Source organism: Equus asinus, chromosome 3 (assembly GCF_041296235.1).
Source record: "Equus asinus isolate D_3611 breed Donkey chromosome 3, EquAss-T2T_v2, whole genome shotgun sequence".
Taxonomy (NCBI): domain Eukaryota; kingdom Metazoa; phylum Chordata; class Mammalia; order Perissodactyla; family Equidae; genus Equus; species Equus asinus.
This window is the reverse complement of record NC_091792.1, coordinates 155,747,136-155,762,813: the sequence shown is the minus strand read 5'-3', so window position 1 is coordinate 155,762,813 and position 15,678 is coordinate 155,747,136. Positions and strand designations below refer to the sequence as shown.

General features: G+C 39.7%; 1 protein-coding gene across 1 annotated transcript in view; it reads right to left on the bottom strand.

Moving 5' to 3' along the window:
• The window catches only part of STK32B (serine/threonine kinase 32B), a 331,012-nt gene that overhangs the window by 243,431 nt on the left and 71,903 nt on the right, over positions 1 to 15,678 (bottom strand). The window lies entirely within an intron of this gene.

Genomic DNA, 15,678 nt, shown 5'->3' with positions numbered 1-15,678 from the left:
TGTTCTTCAACTGCCCCAGAACTCAGTCATAAAAGGGTTATAGAAAATTTCAGCAAATTCTCGGTAAAATTGATGGACCGCTTGCAGCTGTTGACTTTGGTGCTGCCCTGGGGAAGCACAACTTCTCGCAGCATGAAGGTAAAATGAGATTTCTCTGAGTTCACATGTGTTCTTTCCTGATAACCAAGGCTACTGTCATTGTTTAACAATGAAATATCTTTCTCGAAAACTCTTAATAAATGCCAGATATCGAACCTGCCAAAGGCAGAAAGCAAAGCCAAAATACCCATTCCATATTAGAAGGGTGGTTTTCTTCATCCTACGCCAGCCCATCTCCACCTTGAGTTTAATAATAGTCACGTAGACTTCCTCTGCGTTTGCCACAAAAGGCAGTGACTATTAGGTATTTTGACCAGAACAAAGCTATACTCTATTGCCTTGAAGTAAACTAACTTCATCCTGAGTACTGGATGTTTATGTACATTCTGCATGAATTTGAGTGTCATCAGGAAATTGCCTCAACTTGAGTGACTTAAAAATAGTCCCTAGAAAGCTTGCATTCCTCAAAAGATCCATTATAATCATAGCTCTAATATATTTATGCTCTGGACCATGGGTTCTAAGAGCCAAGCAAGTAGGCAAATAGCAGCACAGATGTAGGCAGAAAAGGTAGACAAAACTTTCAAGGGATGATGACAGGATATCGTCAATTTAAAAACCACGAGGCCCCATGCTAACAGATTTGGTAGTATGCCATGAAGGGGTGCAAGGAGCTCAGGACTAAAACTGTCAATCACATGAGGGTAAAGTGATATGCTTCTATGTGGCGCCAGCTGTGTTGCGGATTACAAGAGACGCTTCAGTTTTCCTTAAGCCATGAAAGGCTCGATATTAGGATGAGAAACAACAGAAAGTAAAGGTTTACAGGATTTTTCAGTGTTCTGCTGTTTAAGTTCAGCCACTATCCAGGAAATTATAGGCAAACTTCCTAAATTCTCTGGGCCACAACTCCTCTTCTGAGAAATCTAGAAAAGGGGAACCTCGAACGTGGCACATAAGCTCGGCCTGAACATCTGGCTGACCCTAAAGAGCACCTGCCTGGGGCAGACTGTCAGCAGGACAGCAAAGAAGAAAAGAGGAGTGGACTGAGATTCCTGTGCTGTGCTGCCCGAGAGGTGGAGCACGCGGTGTAAATCCAGCCAAGTGAATCACTTGTTAAAAATACATTTTTAAAGGAATACAACAGAATCCAAAGTCTGTACAACACAATACTCACAATGTCCAGGACAGAATCCAAAACCACTCAACTTATAAAGAACCAGGAAACTGTGAGCCATTCTCAGTGGAGGTGCATCTTAAGAGGACCAGATGTTGGAATTAGCATAAAGGACATTGAAGCAGCTATTATGACTATGACAATGCTGGATGATGTAAAGGGCAATAAGGTAGAAATAAATGAAAATATAGGATATTTAAGCAAAGAGAGAGAGACTAACTTTTTAACATCAAGAATCTGCACTAGGCACATCATAGTCAAACTGCTGAAAGTCAAAGATTAAAGGAAAATCTGGAAAGGAGAAAGACAAAATTGACACATTTCATACCGGGTAATAATGATTCTGAGTTACAGGATTTCTCATCACAAACTATGGAGGTCAGGTGATGATGGTACAAAATCTTTAAAGGAATGAAAAACTGTCAACTCACTAATTTGTATCCAGTAGAAATATTCTTCAAGACAGAAGGTGAAATAAATACATTTCAGATAAAATAAAATTAAGAGAATGCACTGACAGGAGACTTGTACTCTAGAAAATGCTTAAGGAAATTCTTCAAGCTGAATGGAAATGATACTAGACGGAAAGTCAGACTTTCCTAAAAGGTACAGGTAAATGTCAAGGACTATTTTCCTCCTAATGCTTTTAAAAGCCAAAAACCTACAAATATATTTTTTATATTTATATATGCATATATTTATATATATTTAAAGCAAAAAATTATAACACTGTATTGGAGATTTATAATTTAAGAACTTGTAATACATGTGACAACTATAATATAAAGGTGGACAAGGGTGGTAAATGGACCTATACAGTTGCTCAGTTTTTACATTTTTATGTGAAGTATAAACTATTAACTCTAAGTAGACTGTGAAATAAATTAAGGATGTATATTATAACCCTTAGAGCAATCATTTAAAAGTATAATGTAAGGAAGTATAGCTATAAAGTCAATAAATAAATTAAGTGGAGATTCAAAATATACAATTAATCTAAAACAACACAGGAAAGGAGAAACAGAAGAACAAAGAGTAAGAGAGAGGGATAAAAGCAGAAAACAAATAAAGTCATGGTAGACCTAAATCAAACCATATCGATAATTACACTTACTGTGAATGGACTAAACTCCCCAACTAAAAGACAGAGATTGCCAGAATGGATTTAAAGAATAGCAAGACCTAACTTATGCTAGTTAAATATAAAAACATAGATATAATGGAAGTAAATGCATGGAAAAATATACGCCATGGAAGCAGTAAACATAAGCAGGTTGAAAAGGCTATATCAATCTCAAGAAAATAAGCTTCCAAGTAAAGACTATTATCAGAGACAGAGAAGAACACTTCATGATGACAATAGGGTCAAGGGATCATGAGGACATAACAATCATGTGTATGAGCCTAACAACAGGGCTTCAAAGTATAAGAAGCAAAACTGACAGAATTAAAGGAAGAAGAAAGAACTCCACAAGCATAGTTGGAGATTTTACACAACTGTCTCAGAAATGGATAAAACAACTAGATTTTAAAAATCAGTAAAGACATAGAAGAACTGAATGATGTTATTAACCACCTTAACTGATATTTATGGGAGACTACACCCAACAACGTTGACATACACATTTCTTCCAAGAAGGCATGGTGTCTTCTAAGATAAGTCATAAACAGGACACAAAATCAGTCCCAATAAATGTAAACGGATTGAAATATACAGAGCATGTTCTTGGAACACAATGGAATAAATTAGAATCAATAACAATAAGAAGTTTAGGGTGGAAAAGGCAAATTTTTGGAAATTAAGCAACACGTGACTAAATAATTCATGGGTCAAAGAAGAAATAACAAGAGAAATCAGAAAATATTATTAACTAAATAACAATGAAAATACAACATTTCAAATTTTGTGAGATGGAGCTAAAGCAGTACTCAGAGGGAAATTTATAGCTTAAAAGAACTTATATTTAAAATAAAGGGAAATGTCTAAAATCAATACCCTCAGGTTCCATCTTGAAAATCTAAGAATAAACTGATCAAGAAAATAAGAGAAAGAACACAAATTCCTAATATCGGAAATGAAAGGGGAGTTATAATTACAGTCATGTGCCACTTAATGACAGGGCTATGTTCTGAGAAATGTGTTGTCAGGCGATTTCATCATTACATGAACATCATGGAGTGCACTTACCCAGACCTAGACTGCATAGCCTACTACACACCCAGGCCATATAGCACTAAGCCTGTGAGACCACTGTCATATATGTGGTCTGTCATTGACTGAAACGTCATTATGCTGCACATGACCGTACAGATGCTACAGAAATTTAAAGGGTCATGTGAGAACACTATAAATTACTTTATGCCAACAAATTTGCCAAATTAGATAAAATTGATAAATTCCCTGAAAATTAAAACTTACCAAAATTCACATAAGAAAAAAGGCAGAAAATCTGAATAGCCTCCTATCTATTAAAGACATTGATTTTGTTGCGAAAAGCCTTTCCACAAAGAATATCCCATAGCCAAATGGTTTCATTTATAAATACTATCAAGCATTTAAAAAGTAACCCCAGGGCCGGCCAGGTGGCGCAGCGGTAAGTGCGCCCGTTCCACTTCTTGGCAGCCCAGGGTTCGCTAGTTCAGGTCCCAGGTGCAGACATGGCACCGCTTGTCAAGCCATGCTGTGGCAGGTGTCCCACACATAAAGTAGAGAAAGATGGACATGGATGTTAGCTCAGGGCCAGTCTTCCTCAGCAAAAAGAGGAGGCTTGACAGTAGTTAGCTCAGGGCTAATCTTCCTCTAATTAATTAATTAATTAATTAAAATTAAAAATAAATAAAAAGTAACCCCAATTTTACACAGACTCTTTCAGAAAAATAGAGAAGGAAAAAGTTCAACTCATTTTACAAGACTAGCATAATCCTAAAACCAATTTGACAAAGACATTACAAAAAAATGAAATTGCAGATAAATATTCCTTATGGACATAGATGTAAAATTCTCTAATAAGATATTATCAAATCAAATTCAACAATATAAAAAAGAATAAAATACCATATCCAAGTGGGATTTATCTCAGGAAAGCAAGATTGACTTAAAATTTGAAAATCATTCAATGTGATTCATCATACTAACAAAATAAGAAGAAAACATAATATGATCATTTCAACAGATGTAGAAAAAGCATTTGACGGAATTCAACAGCCAGACATGAAAAACGCTTCTTCAAACTAGAAATAGAGAGGAAGTTATTCAATCTGATAAAGGGCATCTCTGAAAAATCTAGAGCTTAATGGTGAAATAGTAAATGCCTTTCACTCCCTAATATTAAGAACAAGGCAAGGTTGCTCACATTCATGACTTCTTCTCACGACTGTACTGGAGGTTTTAGCCACTGCAAGAAGATAAGGATTAAAAAAAACCCATAAAGACAGAGGAAAAATAGACAAAACTACCTTTGTTAGTGATATTATAATTGTTGACATAGAAAATCTCCAGGAAACTACAAAACGACTACCACAACTAATAATTTAATTAGCAAGACTTCAAGATACAAGATTAAGATACAAAAATCAATTGCATTTTTATATCTAGTAGCAAACAATTAAAAATTAAACTAAAAACAATTCCATTACAATAGTGTCAAAAAAAAACCCTCATGAACTATTTAGGGAGTAATACAGACATTCCGGTACTTGCATAACGATCGATAAGTAGGCCAAATGAACAGAATAGAGAGCCCAGAAGTAGATGTGCCATTTATCCAAGAAATCTGATTTTTCACAGAGACACCAAAGCAATCCCATGAGAAAAGACAGTCTTTTCAAGAAATGTACATCCATATGCAAAAAAAGATGAACCTTGACCCTCACCTCCATCATACAAAAAATTCAGTTCAAGATGAATCATAGAACTAAAGACATAAGCCAAAGCCATAAAGCTTTTAGAAAGTAAACACAGGAAAATATCTTTGTCACTTGAGTAAGTTTTCTCGAGCCAAGTTTTCTTATTTGTCACCTAAAGCAATAACCCTAGAAGGAGAAACACTCAACAAATTAGACCTCATCAAAGTTAACAATTTCTGTGCATCAAAACATATCACTGATAAAATTAATAGGCAAACCACAGGCTGCTGGAAAACAGTCGCCTCTCTGACAAAGGACTCGTATCTGGATATATATCCCACAACTCAACGATAAAAAGACCGTCAACCATTTTCGATACCCTGTTTTCATTTCCTTTGAATATAGACCCAGAAGTGGGATAGCTGGAGCATATGGTAGTTCTCTTTTTAATTTTTTGAGGAACCTCCATACTGTTTTCCATGGTAACCGCACCAATTTACATTCCCAAAAAAAGTGCACAAGAGTTCCCTTTTCTCCATGTCCTCGCCAACACTTGTTATCTTTTGTCTTCTTGATGACTGCCATTTTAACAGCTATGAGATGACATCTCATTGTGGTTTTAATTTGCATCTCCCTGAGGATTAGTGATTTTGAGCATCTTTTCATGTATTGTTGGCCATTTGTATGTCTTCTTTGGAAAAACGTCTATTCAGTTCCTCTGCCCATTTTTTAAATAAGATTGTTCTTTTGTGATTGACTTTACATATTTTGAATATTAACAACTTATTCAATATATGATTTGCAAATATTTTCTCCCATTCTGTAGGTTGCCTTTCCGTTTTGTTGATGGTTTCCTTGGCTGTGCAGAAGCCTTTTAGTTTGATGTTGTCCCACTTGTTGATTTCACTTTTGTGGCCTGTGCTTTTGGTGTCATATCCAAAAAATCATTGCCAAGACCAACGTGAAGGAGGTTCTTCCCTACGTTTTCTTTTAGGAGTTTTATGGTATCTAGACTTATGTATAAGCCTTTAATTCATTTCAAGTTAGTTTTTGTGTTTTGTGTGAGATTGGGGTCCAGTTTCATTTTTCTGCATGTGGTGATCCAGTTTTCCCAACACCATTTGTTGAAGAGACTATCCTTTCCCCATCGAGTATTCTTGACCCTCTTGTCAAATATTAGTATCAAAAAGATATCTGCATTCTCATGTTCATTGCAGCATTATTCACAATAGCTAAGATACGGAAACAACCTAAGTGTCCATCAACGGAAGAATGGGTAAAAAAGAAGTTATATAGAGAGATATAGACACATACACACACACACACACACACACTGGAATATTATTCAGCCATGAGAAAGAAGAAAATCCTGCCATTTGTGACAATATGGATGGAGCTTAAGGGCATTAGGCTTAGTGAGATAAGCCAGACAGACAAAGACAAATATTGTATGATATCACTTACACGTGGAATCTAAAAGAGCTGAACTTGTAGAAATAGAGAGTAGAATGGTGGTTAGCAGGGGCTGGGAGATAGGGGAATTGAGGAGATGTTGTTAAAGGCTACACGCTTGAAAGGAGAAGGAAATTAAGTTTTGGAGATCAAATGCACAGCATGGTGATTATAGTCAACAAGACCGTATTATATACTTCAAAATTGCTAAGAGATGAGATTTTTAATGTTCTCACCACAAAAAAGAAATGATACTTAGGTGACATGATAGAGGTGTTAGCTAAAACTACAGAGATGACAATATTGCAATATATAAATGTATCAAATCAACAAGTATACCTTAAACTTATACAATGTCAACTGTATCTCAACAAAAAAAATTTTAAAACACATTTGATAAAGATATTTAGAAGAATGAAAAAAAGCCAATCAACCCATTTTTTTATAGCAATAAGTTTTGAAGAGAAATTTCACAAAAGAAGATATATGACTGGCCACTGAGTACATGAAAAAACATGTTCATCGTCATTATTAATGTTAATCATATATGTTAATTGTTAATTACATTTTACTTCCATTATGTTAATTAAAACCACATTGAGATACTACAAAACACTCATCAGAATAGCTAACGTGAAAAGTACTAATATCACCATATGTTGGCAACGATGCGAAACAAATGGGATTCTTCATAAGTGCATAAAGTGGTACAACCGTGTTGGAAAATCATTTGGCAGTTTTGTACAAAACTAAACATACACCTACTCTATATCCAGAAATTCCGGTCCTAGATATTTACTCAAGAGAAATGAACTCATATGTTCACAAAAAAAGACCTCACAAATTTTCACAGCAACTTTTTGCAAAATAGCAAAAACTAGAAGCAGTCCTGGAGTCTACCATGACGAAAATGGATTCACAAATTGATATAACAATAGGATGAAATACCGTTCATGAATAAAAAGAAAAAAAGTACTCAGCAACATGAATGAATCTCAAAAACATTATGCTGCAAAAGTGTTATGCAAAATGCAAAACATGATGAAGACTTATGCGACAGAGTACTTACTGTACGATTCCATTTATATTAAGTTCTAAAACAGGCAAATCTAATCTGTAGTAGATGGAGTGGCTGGGAGGGAGACGAGTTTTGACTGCAAAGCGTCAATAGGAGACTTCTGGATGGTGGAGATATTCTACTTCTTGGTAAAGGTTCAAGTTACACAGGTGTATGCATTTCTCAAAACTCAGCAAATGTAAATGTTAACATTTGTGCATTTCAACGCGTGCACATTTTACATCAAAAGAAAACCTATAGACAAATCTCTCTGCTGAAATATTTAGGGGAAAGTGTGCAGATATTTGCAATTTACTATGAAATCAAAAACCAAGATGGACTGATAGATGGATAGAAGGATAGGAATTTCATAAAATAAGTTTGGTAAAATGTTAATTGTACGATGTAGGTGATAGACATATAAAATTCTTTTAAGTTTGCTGTATGTTTACAAGTTTTCATACTAAAGTGTTAGAAAATATTACACTGGCATCCAGAAAGGGTACTTTTTGAAGTCTGAATTAGGTATCCTCCAAACCCACTCATACCTCCCAGGCTGGTCTCCATCAGTGCTTTTCAGACCGGACTTTAATTATCTGCTTCTTTCTCTGCCTCCCGCATGTATCTGAGAGATCCTCAAAAGCAGACACCATACCCAGTTTATTTTTGTAACCTCACAACCTAGCACAGGGCCCAGAACAAATGCTCCTCCACATGGCAGGTGGGCAGATGGATGGATGGAGAAATGGATGAATAAATGGATGAATGAATAAAAGAACGAAGAAACGAACCTAAGTTGGCTAATTTTATATCAAGTCTGCACAAACTGCCAAAAACAGGATAAGACGGACGCAATGACAAGGGCTCCTGTTAAACCCAGAGCTGTACAGTTTTCCAGAAGAATGAGTGCCATGCAAGATCGTGAGCCTTGCCGAGCCTTAGCCTACCGTTTATCAATGGTGACAGATCACACATGCTGAGATATTCTGGGAATTTAAACGTACACAGCAGCCCTGCCTGTGCCAGTGCCATGTTTACTGCCAAACAAATGCCCTCCATACAAGAACCATGCGTGCTCCCTACCGCAGAAAGCCCATTCAGTTACAGCCTCCTGTTCCCCACCGTCTCCTGCCTCGGGGGAAAGCACCTAAGCAGTGATGGAATCAACACTTACTGAGCGTCGGTTTGGGTTCTGTGCTGAGCACTCCACTATGCCATCCATTTATTTCTCACAGCAATCCCACATGGAAGACATCAACATGCCTATTTTACATGTGAGGAAACGGAGGTGGAAACATACACAGCTGGCACTGGAACCCTTGTGTGCCTGACTCTCGAACTGGTTGCTCTCTGTGTGGCGCCAAGCTGCCCTGAGCTGTCATGAACTCTCAAACCCAGTGGTGGAAATTATCCCAAAGGAACTCCTTGTTTGCCCAAGGATCTCGTGTGAGGATGAGATGCTGCTCACAAACACGGACTCATCAGTCCGTCCTCTGGACACCTTCTAAAACAGAGCCCAGCCCAGTAAGATGGGGGAGGAGGTGGTGGTGCAGATGGAGAGCTTGGTTCGAGGGGAAAAAGCCACTGACGCCCCAGCACCCTGGGTGGTGGGGGCCAGAGTGGGAGTCCAGAAGGCAAATTACTCATCTGAGACACTTGTTTGGATGGGCCCTAATGGAGGAAGAGGCCAGCACGGGCTATGGAAGGTTGGGGATAGAAGGAAGGAGAAGCTTTGCTAGGATCCACCTTTCAGAGAGAAAGAGGAGTGTGGAAAGCTGTGGGGGCAGCGGGGTTCACCCGCAGGAGGGCAGCAGGAACCCCAGCTCCTTGGCATTCTGGGATTCTGGGAGCTTGGTCCCAGCTGCACCTTCCTTGGACTTAGGAAGCACCAGCAAGAAAGGAAGGAGGAGAACCAGAGGCCATGTCCTCCTTCTGGCTGAGGTGGAGGCAGGGAAAGCTAAGGGACAGTGTGAGTGTCAAAGCAGAGAGGACAGCAGGCTGAGAGCAGGGGCCCAGGGAGGAGTTGAGGATGCGTCTGGGAACTGGCCCTGTGACCTGCACGTCAGTCTGCAAGGACCACGTGGCTCCTCCCCCTGCACAGAGCAAAATTCAACAACATTTTATCCTACAGTCCAGGCCTGAAGAACTGGTCATCCTCCCCCCTCCAGACCCGTCCGGAAGTGTGAGCTAGAGGAATGGGGTCTGGGGTGGCAGGTGAGCCCCAGAATGAAAGCAGGGGTGGAGGGTTTCGCCAGGATTTCCAAGTGGTGCACACCATATCTAAAACGCTATTTCTGAGTAATCATTTGCTGAGTCAGACGGGATTCCAAGAGCCCCAGGCCGAGCAAGGGCCTCTGAGACAGCTTCCTACATCCTTTCTCCTCTGGGCTCTTGCTGGTCTCGCTTCCCAAACCCTCCTTCTCCCCACCTTGGCTGGAGTTTGCACGTGCTCCTGTTGTCTTTCTTAACGCGCCATTTAACTTGTCAGGATTCTCCAGAGAAACAGAACCAATGAGATGAGAGGGAAGGAGAATGAGGAAGAGAGATAGACAGACAGATTTATTTTAAGGAATTGGTTCCAGAATCGTGGTGACTGGCAAGTCTGAACTCTGCAGGCCAGAAACCCAGGGAAGAATTGATGCTGCCGCCTGAGTCCGAAGGTAGCCTTCAGGCAGAATTCCTTCTGCCTTGGGGGACCTCAGTCTTTTTCTCTTAAGATCTTCAACAGATTGGATGAGACCTGCCCACATTATTGAGGGTAATCAGCTTCACGCAAAATCTACTGACGTAAATGCCACTCTCCTCTAAAAACTATCTTCACAGCAACATCTAGTCTGGTGTTTGACCAAATATCTGGGTACCATTGGCTTAGCCACATCAACACCTAAAATTAACCATCACGCATCATGCCAGAATTTACTGTTTTTCATGCCTGCTTTCTCAACAAGATTTCTGCCCCAAGCCCCAAGTCTTGTCAGGAACACAATGTCTAATGCAGCACATGGTCCTGCTCAGAGGCCCAGTGAATGTCTGTTAAACTACCAAGCAACCAACTCACTTGATAGTATAAATGGTCAATAATTTTCCGTGTGTGAGGAAGACTAATGCTGAGCAAACATCTGTTGCCAATCTTCCTCTGTTTTTTTTTTTTTTTTCTCCCCAAAGCCCCAGTACATAGCTGTATATCCCAGTTGTAAGTCCTTCTAGTTCTGCTGTGTGGGACGCCTCCACAGCACGGCCTGACAAGTAGTGTGTAGGTCCATGCCCAGGATCCGAACCAGTGAACCCCGGGCCATTGAAATGGAGTGTGTGAACTTAACCACTCAGCCATGGGGCCGGCCCCAGTGGTCAATAATTTTTTAGGTGCCCTTGGCTACTCACGCCATGGCAGCCAAAGTGATTTTCTACAAACTTCTACAAACAGATCATATTACTCCTCTAGTCAAAACTCCCCAGGGCCTTCTCTTCTCACTCAGAGAGGAGGCCAAAGCCTTTAGCACAGTCCGCTAGGTCCCGTGTGGTCTGGTCCTTGCTGGCCTCGCTGACCTCACCTTCTCCCACTCTCCCCACCTGGACGCTCCTCAAAACTACTGAGCACACTCCCTTGCACGGTCTCCACGCTCGCTGTTCCCTCTGCCCGGAACCTGCCTGTCTCGCTCCTGCCCTTCCTTCAGGTCTCTGCTCACACACCATCTTCCCAAGGAGGGCTCCCCTGCCACCTCTGTGAGAGCACTGTCGAGTAGACCTGCCTACGGCCATGGAAACGTTCTACAGTCTGAACTGTCCAGTACAGTAGCCACTGGCCAGATGTGGCTCCTGAGCACCTAAAACATGGCTAGTGTGACCAAGAAATGGAATTTTTACAATTTTACTTAATGTTAATTAAATTAAATTTAAATATCAACATGTGGTTAGTGGACATCCTATTGACAGCTCAGCTCTAAAAGACCGCAATTTCTCCCTGGCCCCCTCGCCAGAACTCCATACTCCCCTACCTTGCTAGATATATATATATACATTTTTTTTTTCCATGAGGAAGATTCACCCCAAGCTAATTTCTGGTTTTTAGCGTGAGGAAGATTCCCCTGAGCTAACATCTGTGCCAGTCTTCTTCTATGTTGTATAAGGGTTGCCGCCACAGCATGGCTGCCAACAAGCGGTGAAGGTCTGTGCCTGGCAACCAAACCTGGGCCACTGAAGCAGAGCATGCGGAACTTAACCTCTGGGCCACAGAGCTGGCCTCTTACCTTGCTATATTTTTATTACTTATTAGTATCTAAAGTACCATAAATGTACATATTTATCTGTTTGCCATCTCTGTCCTTTCTAAATGTAAACTCCATGAGGACAGGCACTTGGGTCTGTTTAGGTTAGGGCTGGGGCAAAGTCTAGAATAGCGCCAAGCCCTGGGTAGGCATCAATGAATATTCATGGGTTGAATTCATAAAAGAACAGTAGGAAGGAAAGGAGGGAGGGAGGGAAGGAAGGCTGCCTCTCTCCAACTTCTCAGGTCAGTATTCAGTCTAACTCTGGAAGTTCTGAATGGTCTGATCAAGAGTGTGGAGCTGGTAAAACAGCAGGTCCCTGGTCATCTACAGGCCGTGGTTCAAATCGCAGCTCGGACACTCCCTGCCTGTGTGACCATGGAGTTACTGAGGCTGAGTATTTCCATTTAAGTTTTTCCACTTGCACAATGAAAATAACAATAGTTACTTAAGAATATATGAGAGTATCTGGTGTTCAATAGATACTCAAAGCAATTATTGCCAGGGGAGATTTCTGAGTAAGAGGGAACAGGCGGGCTTGGTTGGGATTTGTTTTCTAAAAGTCTCTGCCTTCCTCTCATTGCTCTCTATAGCCTGTCACTGAAAATGATCGGGGATCACAAATATGTACTTTCCACAAACAAATGTCAAACCTCCCAACCAAGAGAAGCCCAGTAGAGTTGGCTTCACTGTTAAATTTTACCAAAGATTTCAAAAAGAATCAATAACACTTTTCTCAAACTTTTCCAAAAAATGGAAGAGGAGGAACTACTCCCTCTCACTTTATGGGCCCAGCATCACCCTGATACCGAGGCCAGTTAAAGACACCACAAGAAAAAAATCTACAGGCCAATATCCCTGATGAATATGGATGGAAAATCCTCAAAAAAACATGCTGGCAAATCTAATCCAACAGCACATTAAAGGGATCATACATCATGAGCGAGTGGGACTCGTCCCCGGGATGTGAGGACAGTTCAACATACAAGAGTCAATTGACGTGATGCACCACATTAACAGAACATAGGGTAAAAACCACACAATTGTCTGCATAGAGGCAGAAAAAGCACCTGACAACATTCAACATTCTTTCATGATAAAACCCTCAACAAACCAGGAATGGAAGGAAATTACGTCAACATAATAAAGGTCATATATGAAAAGCCCACAGTTAACGTTACAGTGGAAAAAAACAAAAGGTTTTCCTCTAAAATCAGGAACAAAGCAAGGATACCCACTCTCATCACTTCTTTTCCACACCAGACTGGAAATCCTAGACAGAGGAATTAGCGAAGAAAAAGAAATAAAAGGCATGCAAATCAGAAAGGAAGAAGTAAACCTGTGCCTGTTTGCAGATGAGATGATCTAATACGCAAAAAATCCTAAAGACTCTGCAAAAACATTAGAACAATGAAATTCAGTAAAGTTGCAGGATACAGAATCACATACAAAGATCAGTTGTGTTTCTATATACTAATAATAAACTATGTGAAAAGGAAATTAGGAAACAATTCCATTTACTACAGCACCAAAAAGAAAAAATACCTAGGAATAAACTTAACTAAGGAAGTGAAAGACTGGTATATTGAAAACTACAAAACGTTGATGAAAGAAACGAAACAAGACACAAACAAATGGAAAGGCATCCATTTCATGGGTTGAAAGAGTTAATATTACCAAAATTAACATTTTACAGATTCAATGCAATCCCTATCAAAATCCCAATGGCAGTTTTTGCAGAAATAGAAAAAACAATTCTAATTCATATAGAGCCACAAAAGACCACTAACAGCCAAAACAATGTTGAGCAAGAAGACAAAGGTAGCGGCATCACATTTCTTTATTTCAAATTATATAACCAAGTTACCGTAATCAGAACAGCATGGAACTAAAATAAGGACAGATATGTAGACCAATGGAGCAGAATAGAGAGCCCAGAAATAAATCCACGAATATATAGTCAACTGATCTTTGACAAGAGGGCCAACAATACTCAATGGGGAAATGACAGTCTTTTCAACAAATGGTGATGGGAAAATTAGATATCCACACACAAAAGAATGAAACTGAGCCCTTATCTTATACCATAGATAAAAATCAGCTCAAAATGGATTCAAGAATTAAATCTTAACACTTGAAACCGTAAAACTCCAAAAACATAAGGAAAAAGCTTCATGACATTGGTCTTAGCAGTGATTTCATAGATATGACCCCAAAAGCACAGGTAACAAAAATAAACCAGTGAAATCACATCAAACTACAAAGCTTCTGCACAGCAAACAATCAACAGAGCGCAAGGCAACCTATGGGATGGGAGAAAATATGTGCAATCCACATATCCGATAAGGGGTTAATCTCCAAAATATACAAGGAACTCCTACAATTCAATAGTTTAAAAAAAAACAACTAATAACTCAATTTAAAATGGCCTATGGACTTGAATAGACATTTCTCCAAAGAAGGTGGACAAATGACTAATAGGCATATGACAACGTTGGGTCAACATCACTAATCACCAGGGCAATGCAAGTCAAAACCACAGTGAGATACCACCTCACATCTGTCAGCATGGCCGCCATCAAAAACACAAAAGACAACAAATGTTGGCAAGGACGTGGAGAAATCGGAGCCATTGTACATTGTACATTGTTCGTGGGAACGAAAACTGGTGCAGCCGCTATGGAAAACAGTAAGGAAGTTCCTCAAAAAACTGAAACGACAACTACCATATGATCCAGCAATCCCACTTCTGGGTATTTATCCGAAAGAATTGAAATCAGTATTTCAAAGAGATATTAGCACTCCTGTGTTCACTGCAGCACTATCCCCAATAGCCCAGATGCAGAAACAATCTAAATGGCCATGAACAGATGAATGAATAAAGAAAATGTGGTATATGGGCACAACGGAATAATATTCAACCTTAAAACAGAAAGAAATCCTGCAACATGTGACAACATGGATGAACCTTGAGGACATTACGCTAAGTGAAATAAGCCAGTCACGGAAAGATAAATGTTGCCCGATTCCACAAACGTGAGGTATCTAAAAGAGTCAAATTCATAGAATCCAAGAGTGGAATGGTGGTTGCTGGGGACTGAGGGGAAGGAGAAATGGGGAGTTACTGACCAATGGGCATAAAGTTTCAGTCAAGCAAGATGAATAAGCTCTGGAGATCTGCTGTGCAACACTGTATCTACAGTGAACAATTATATATTGTACACTCAAAAGTTTGAGGGGCTGGCCTGGTGGCATGGTGGTTAAGTTCGCATGTTCTGCTTCGGTGGCTCTGGGTTCACCAGTTTGGATCCTGGGCACGGACCTACGCACCGCTCATCAAGCTGTGCCTAGGTGGCGTCCCATATAGAAGAACTAGAAGGACTTATATACAACTATGGACTGGGGTTTTGGGGAGAAAAAAAAATTCCTTACGAGGGTAAAAATCATGTTAAGCATTCTTTCCTCCATAAATTTTTTTGTAATAAAATGCCTGCGTTGCAGGAAAGAGCTTCTGTTGGCCATCTCACAAGTTTGCGGGATTTTTTCCACTTTCCTCATTTAGACCCTCAAAGAAGAAATAGCATTAGCAATCTTGAAATAATTACCATTGTAATTCACCTAAACCAGGCCTGCCATGCTAATTTAATTTTCAGAATAAAATTACAGTGGATCCAAAGGAAACTATTCAGACTTCCTTTCACATTTCAGATTTGGCAAATGTAAATCTTTCCGTCAAACAGAAAATTCCCAGCGCCCAGTAACCAACACAAAATCAAACACAA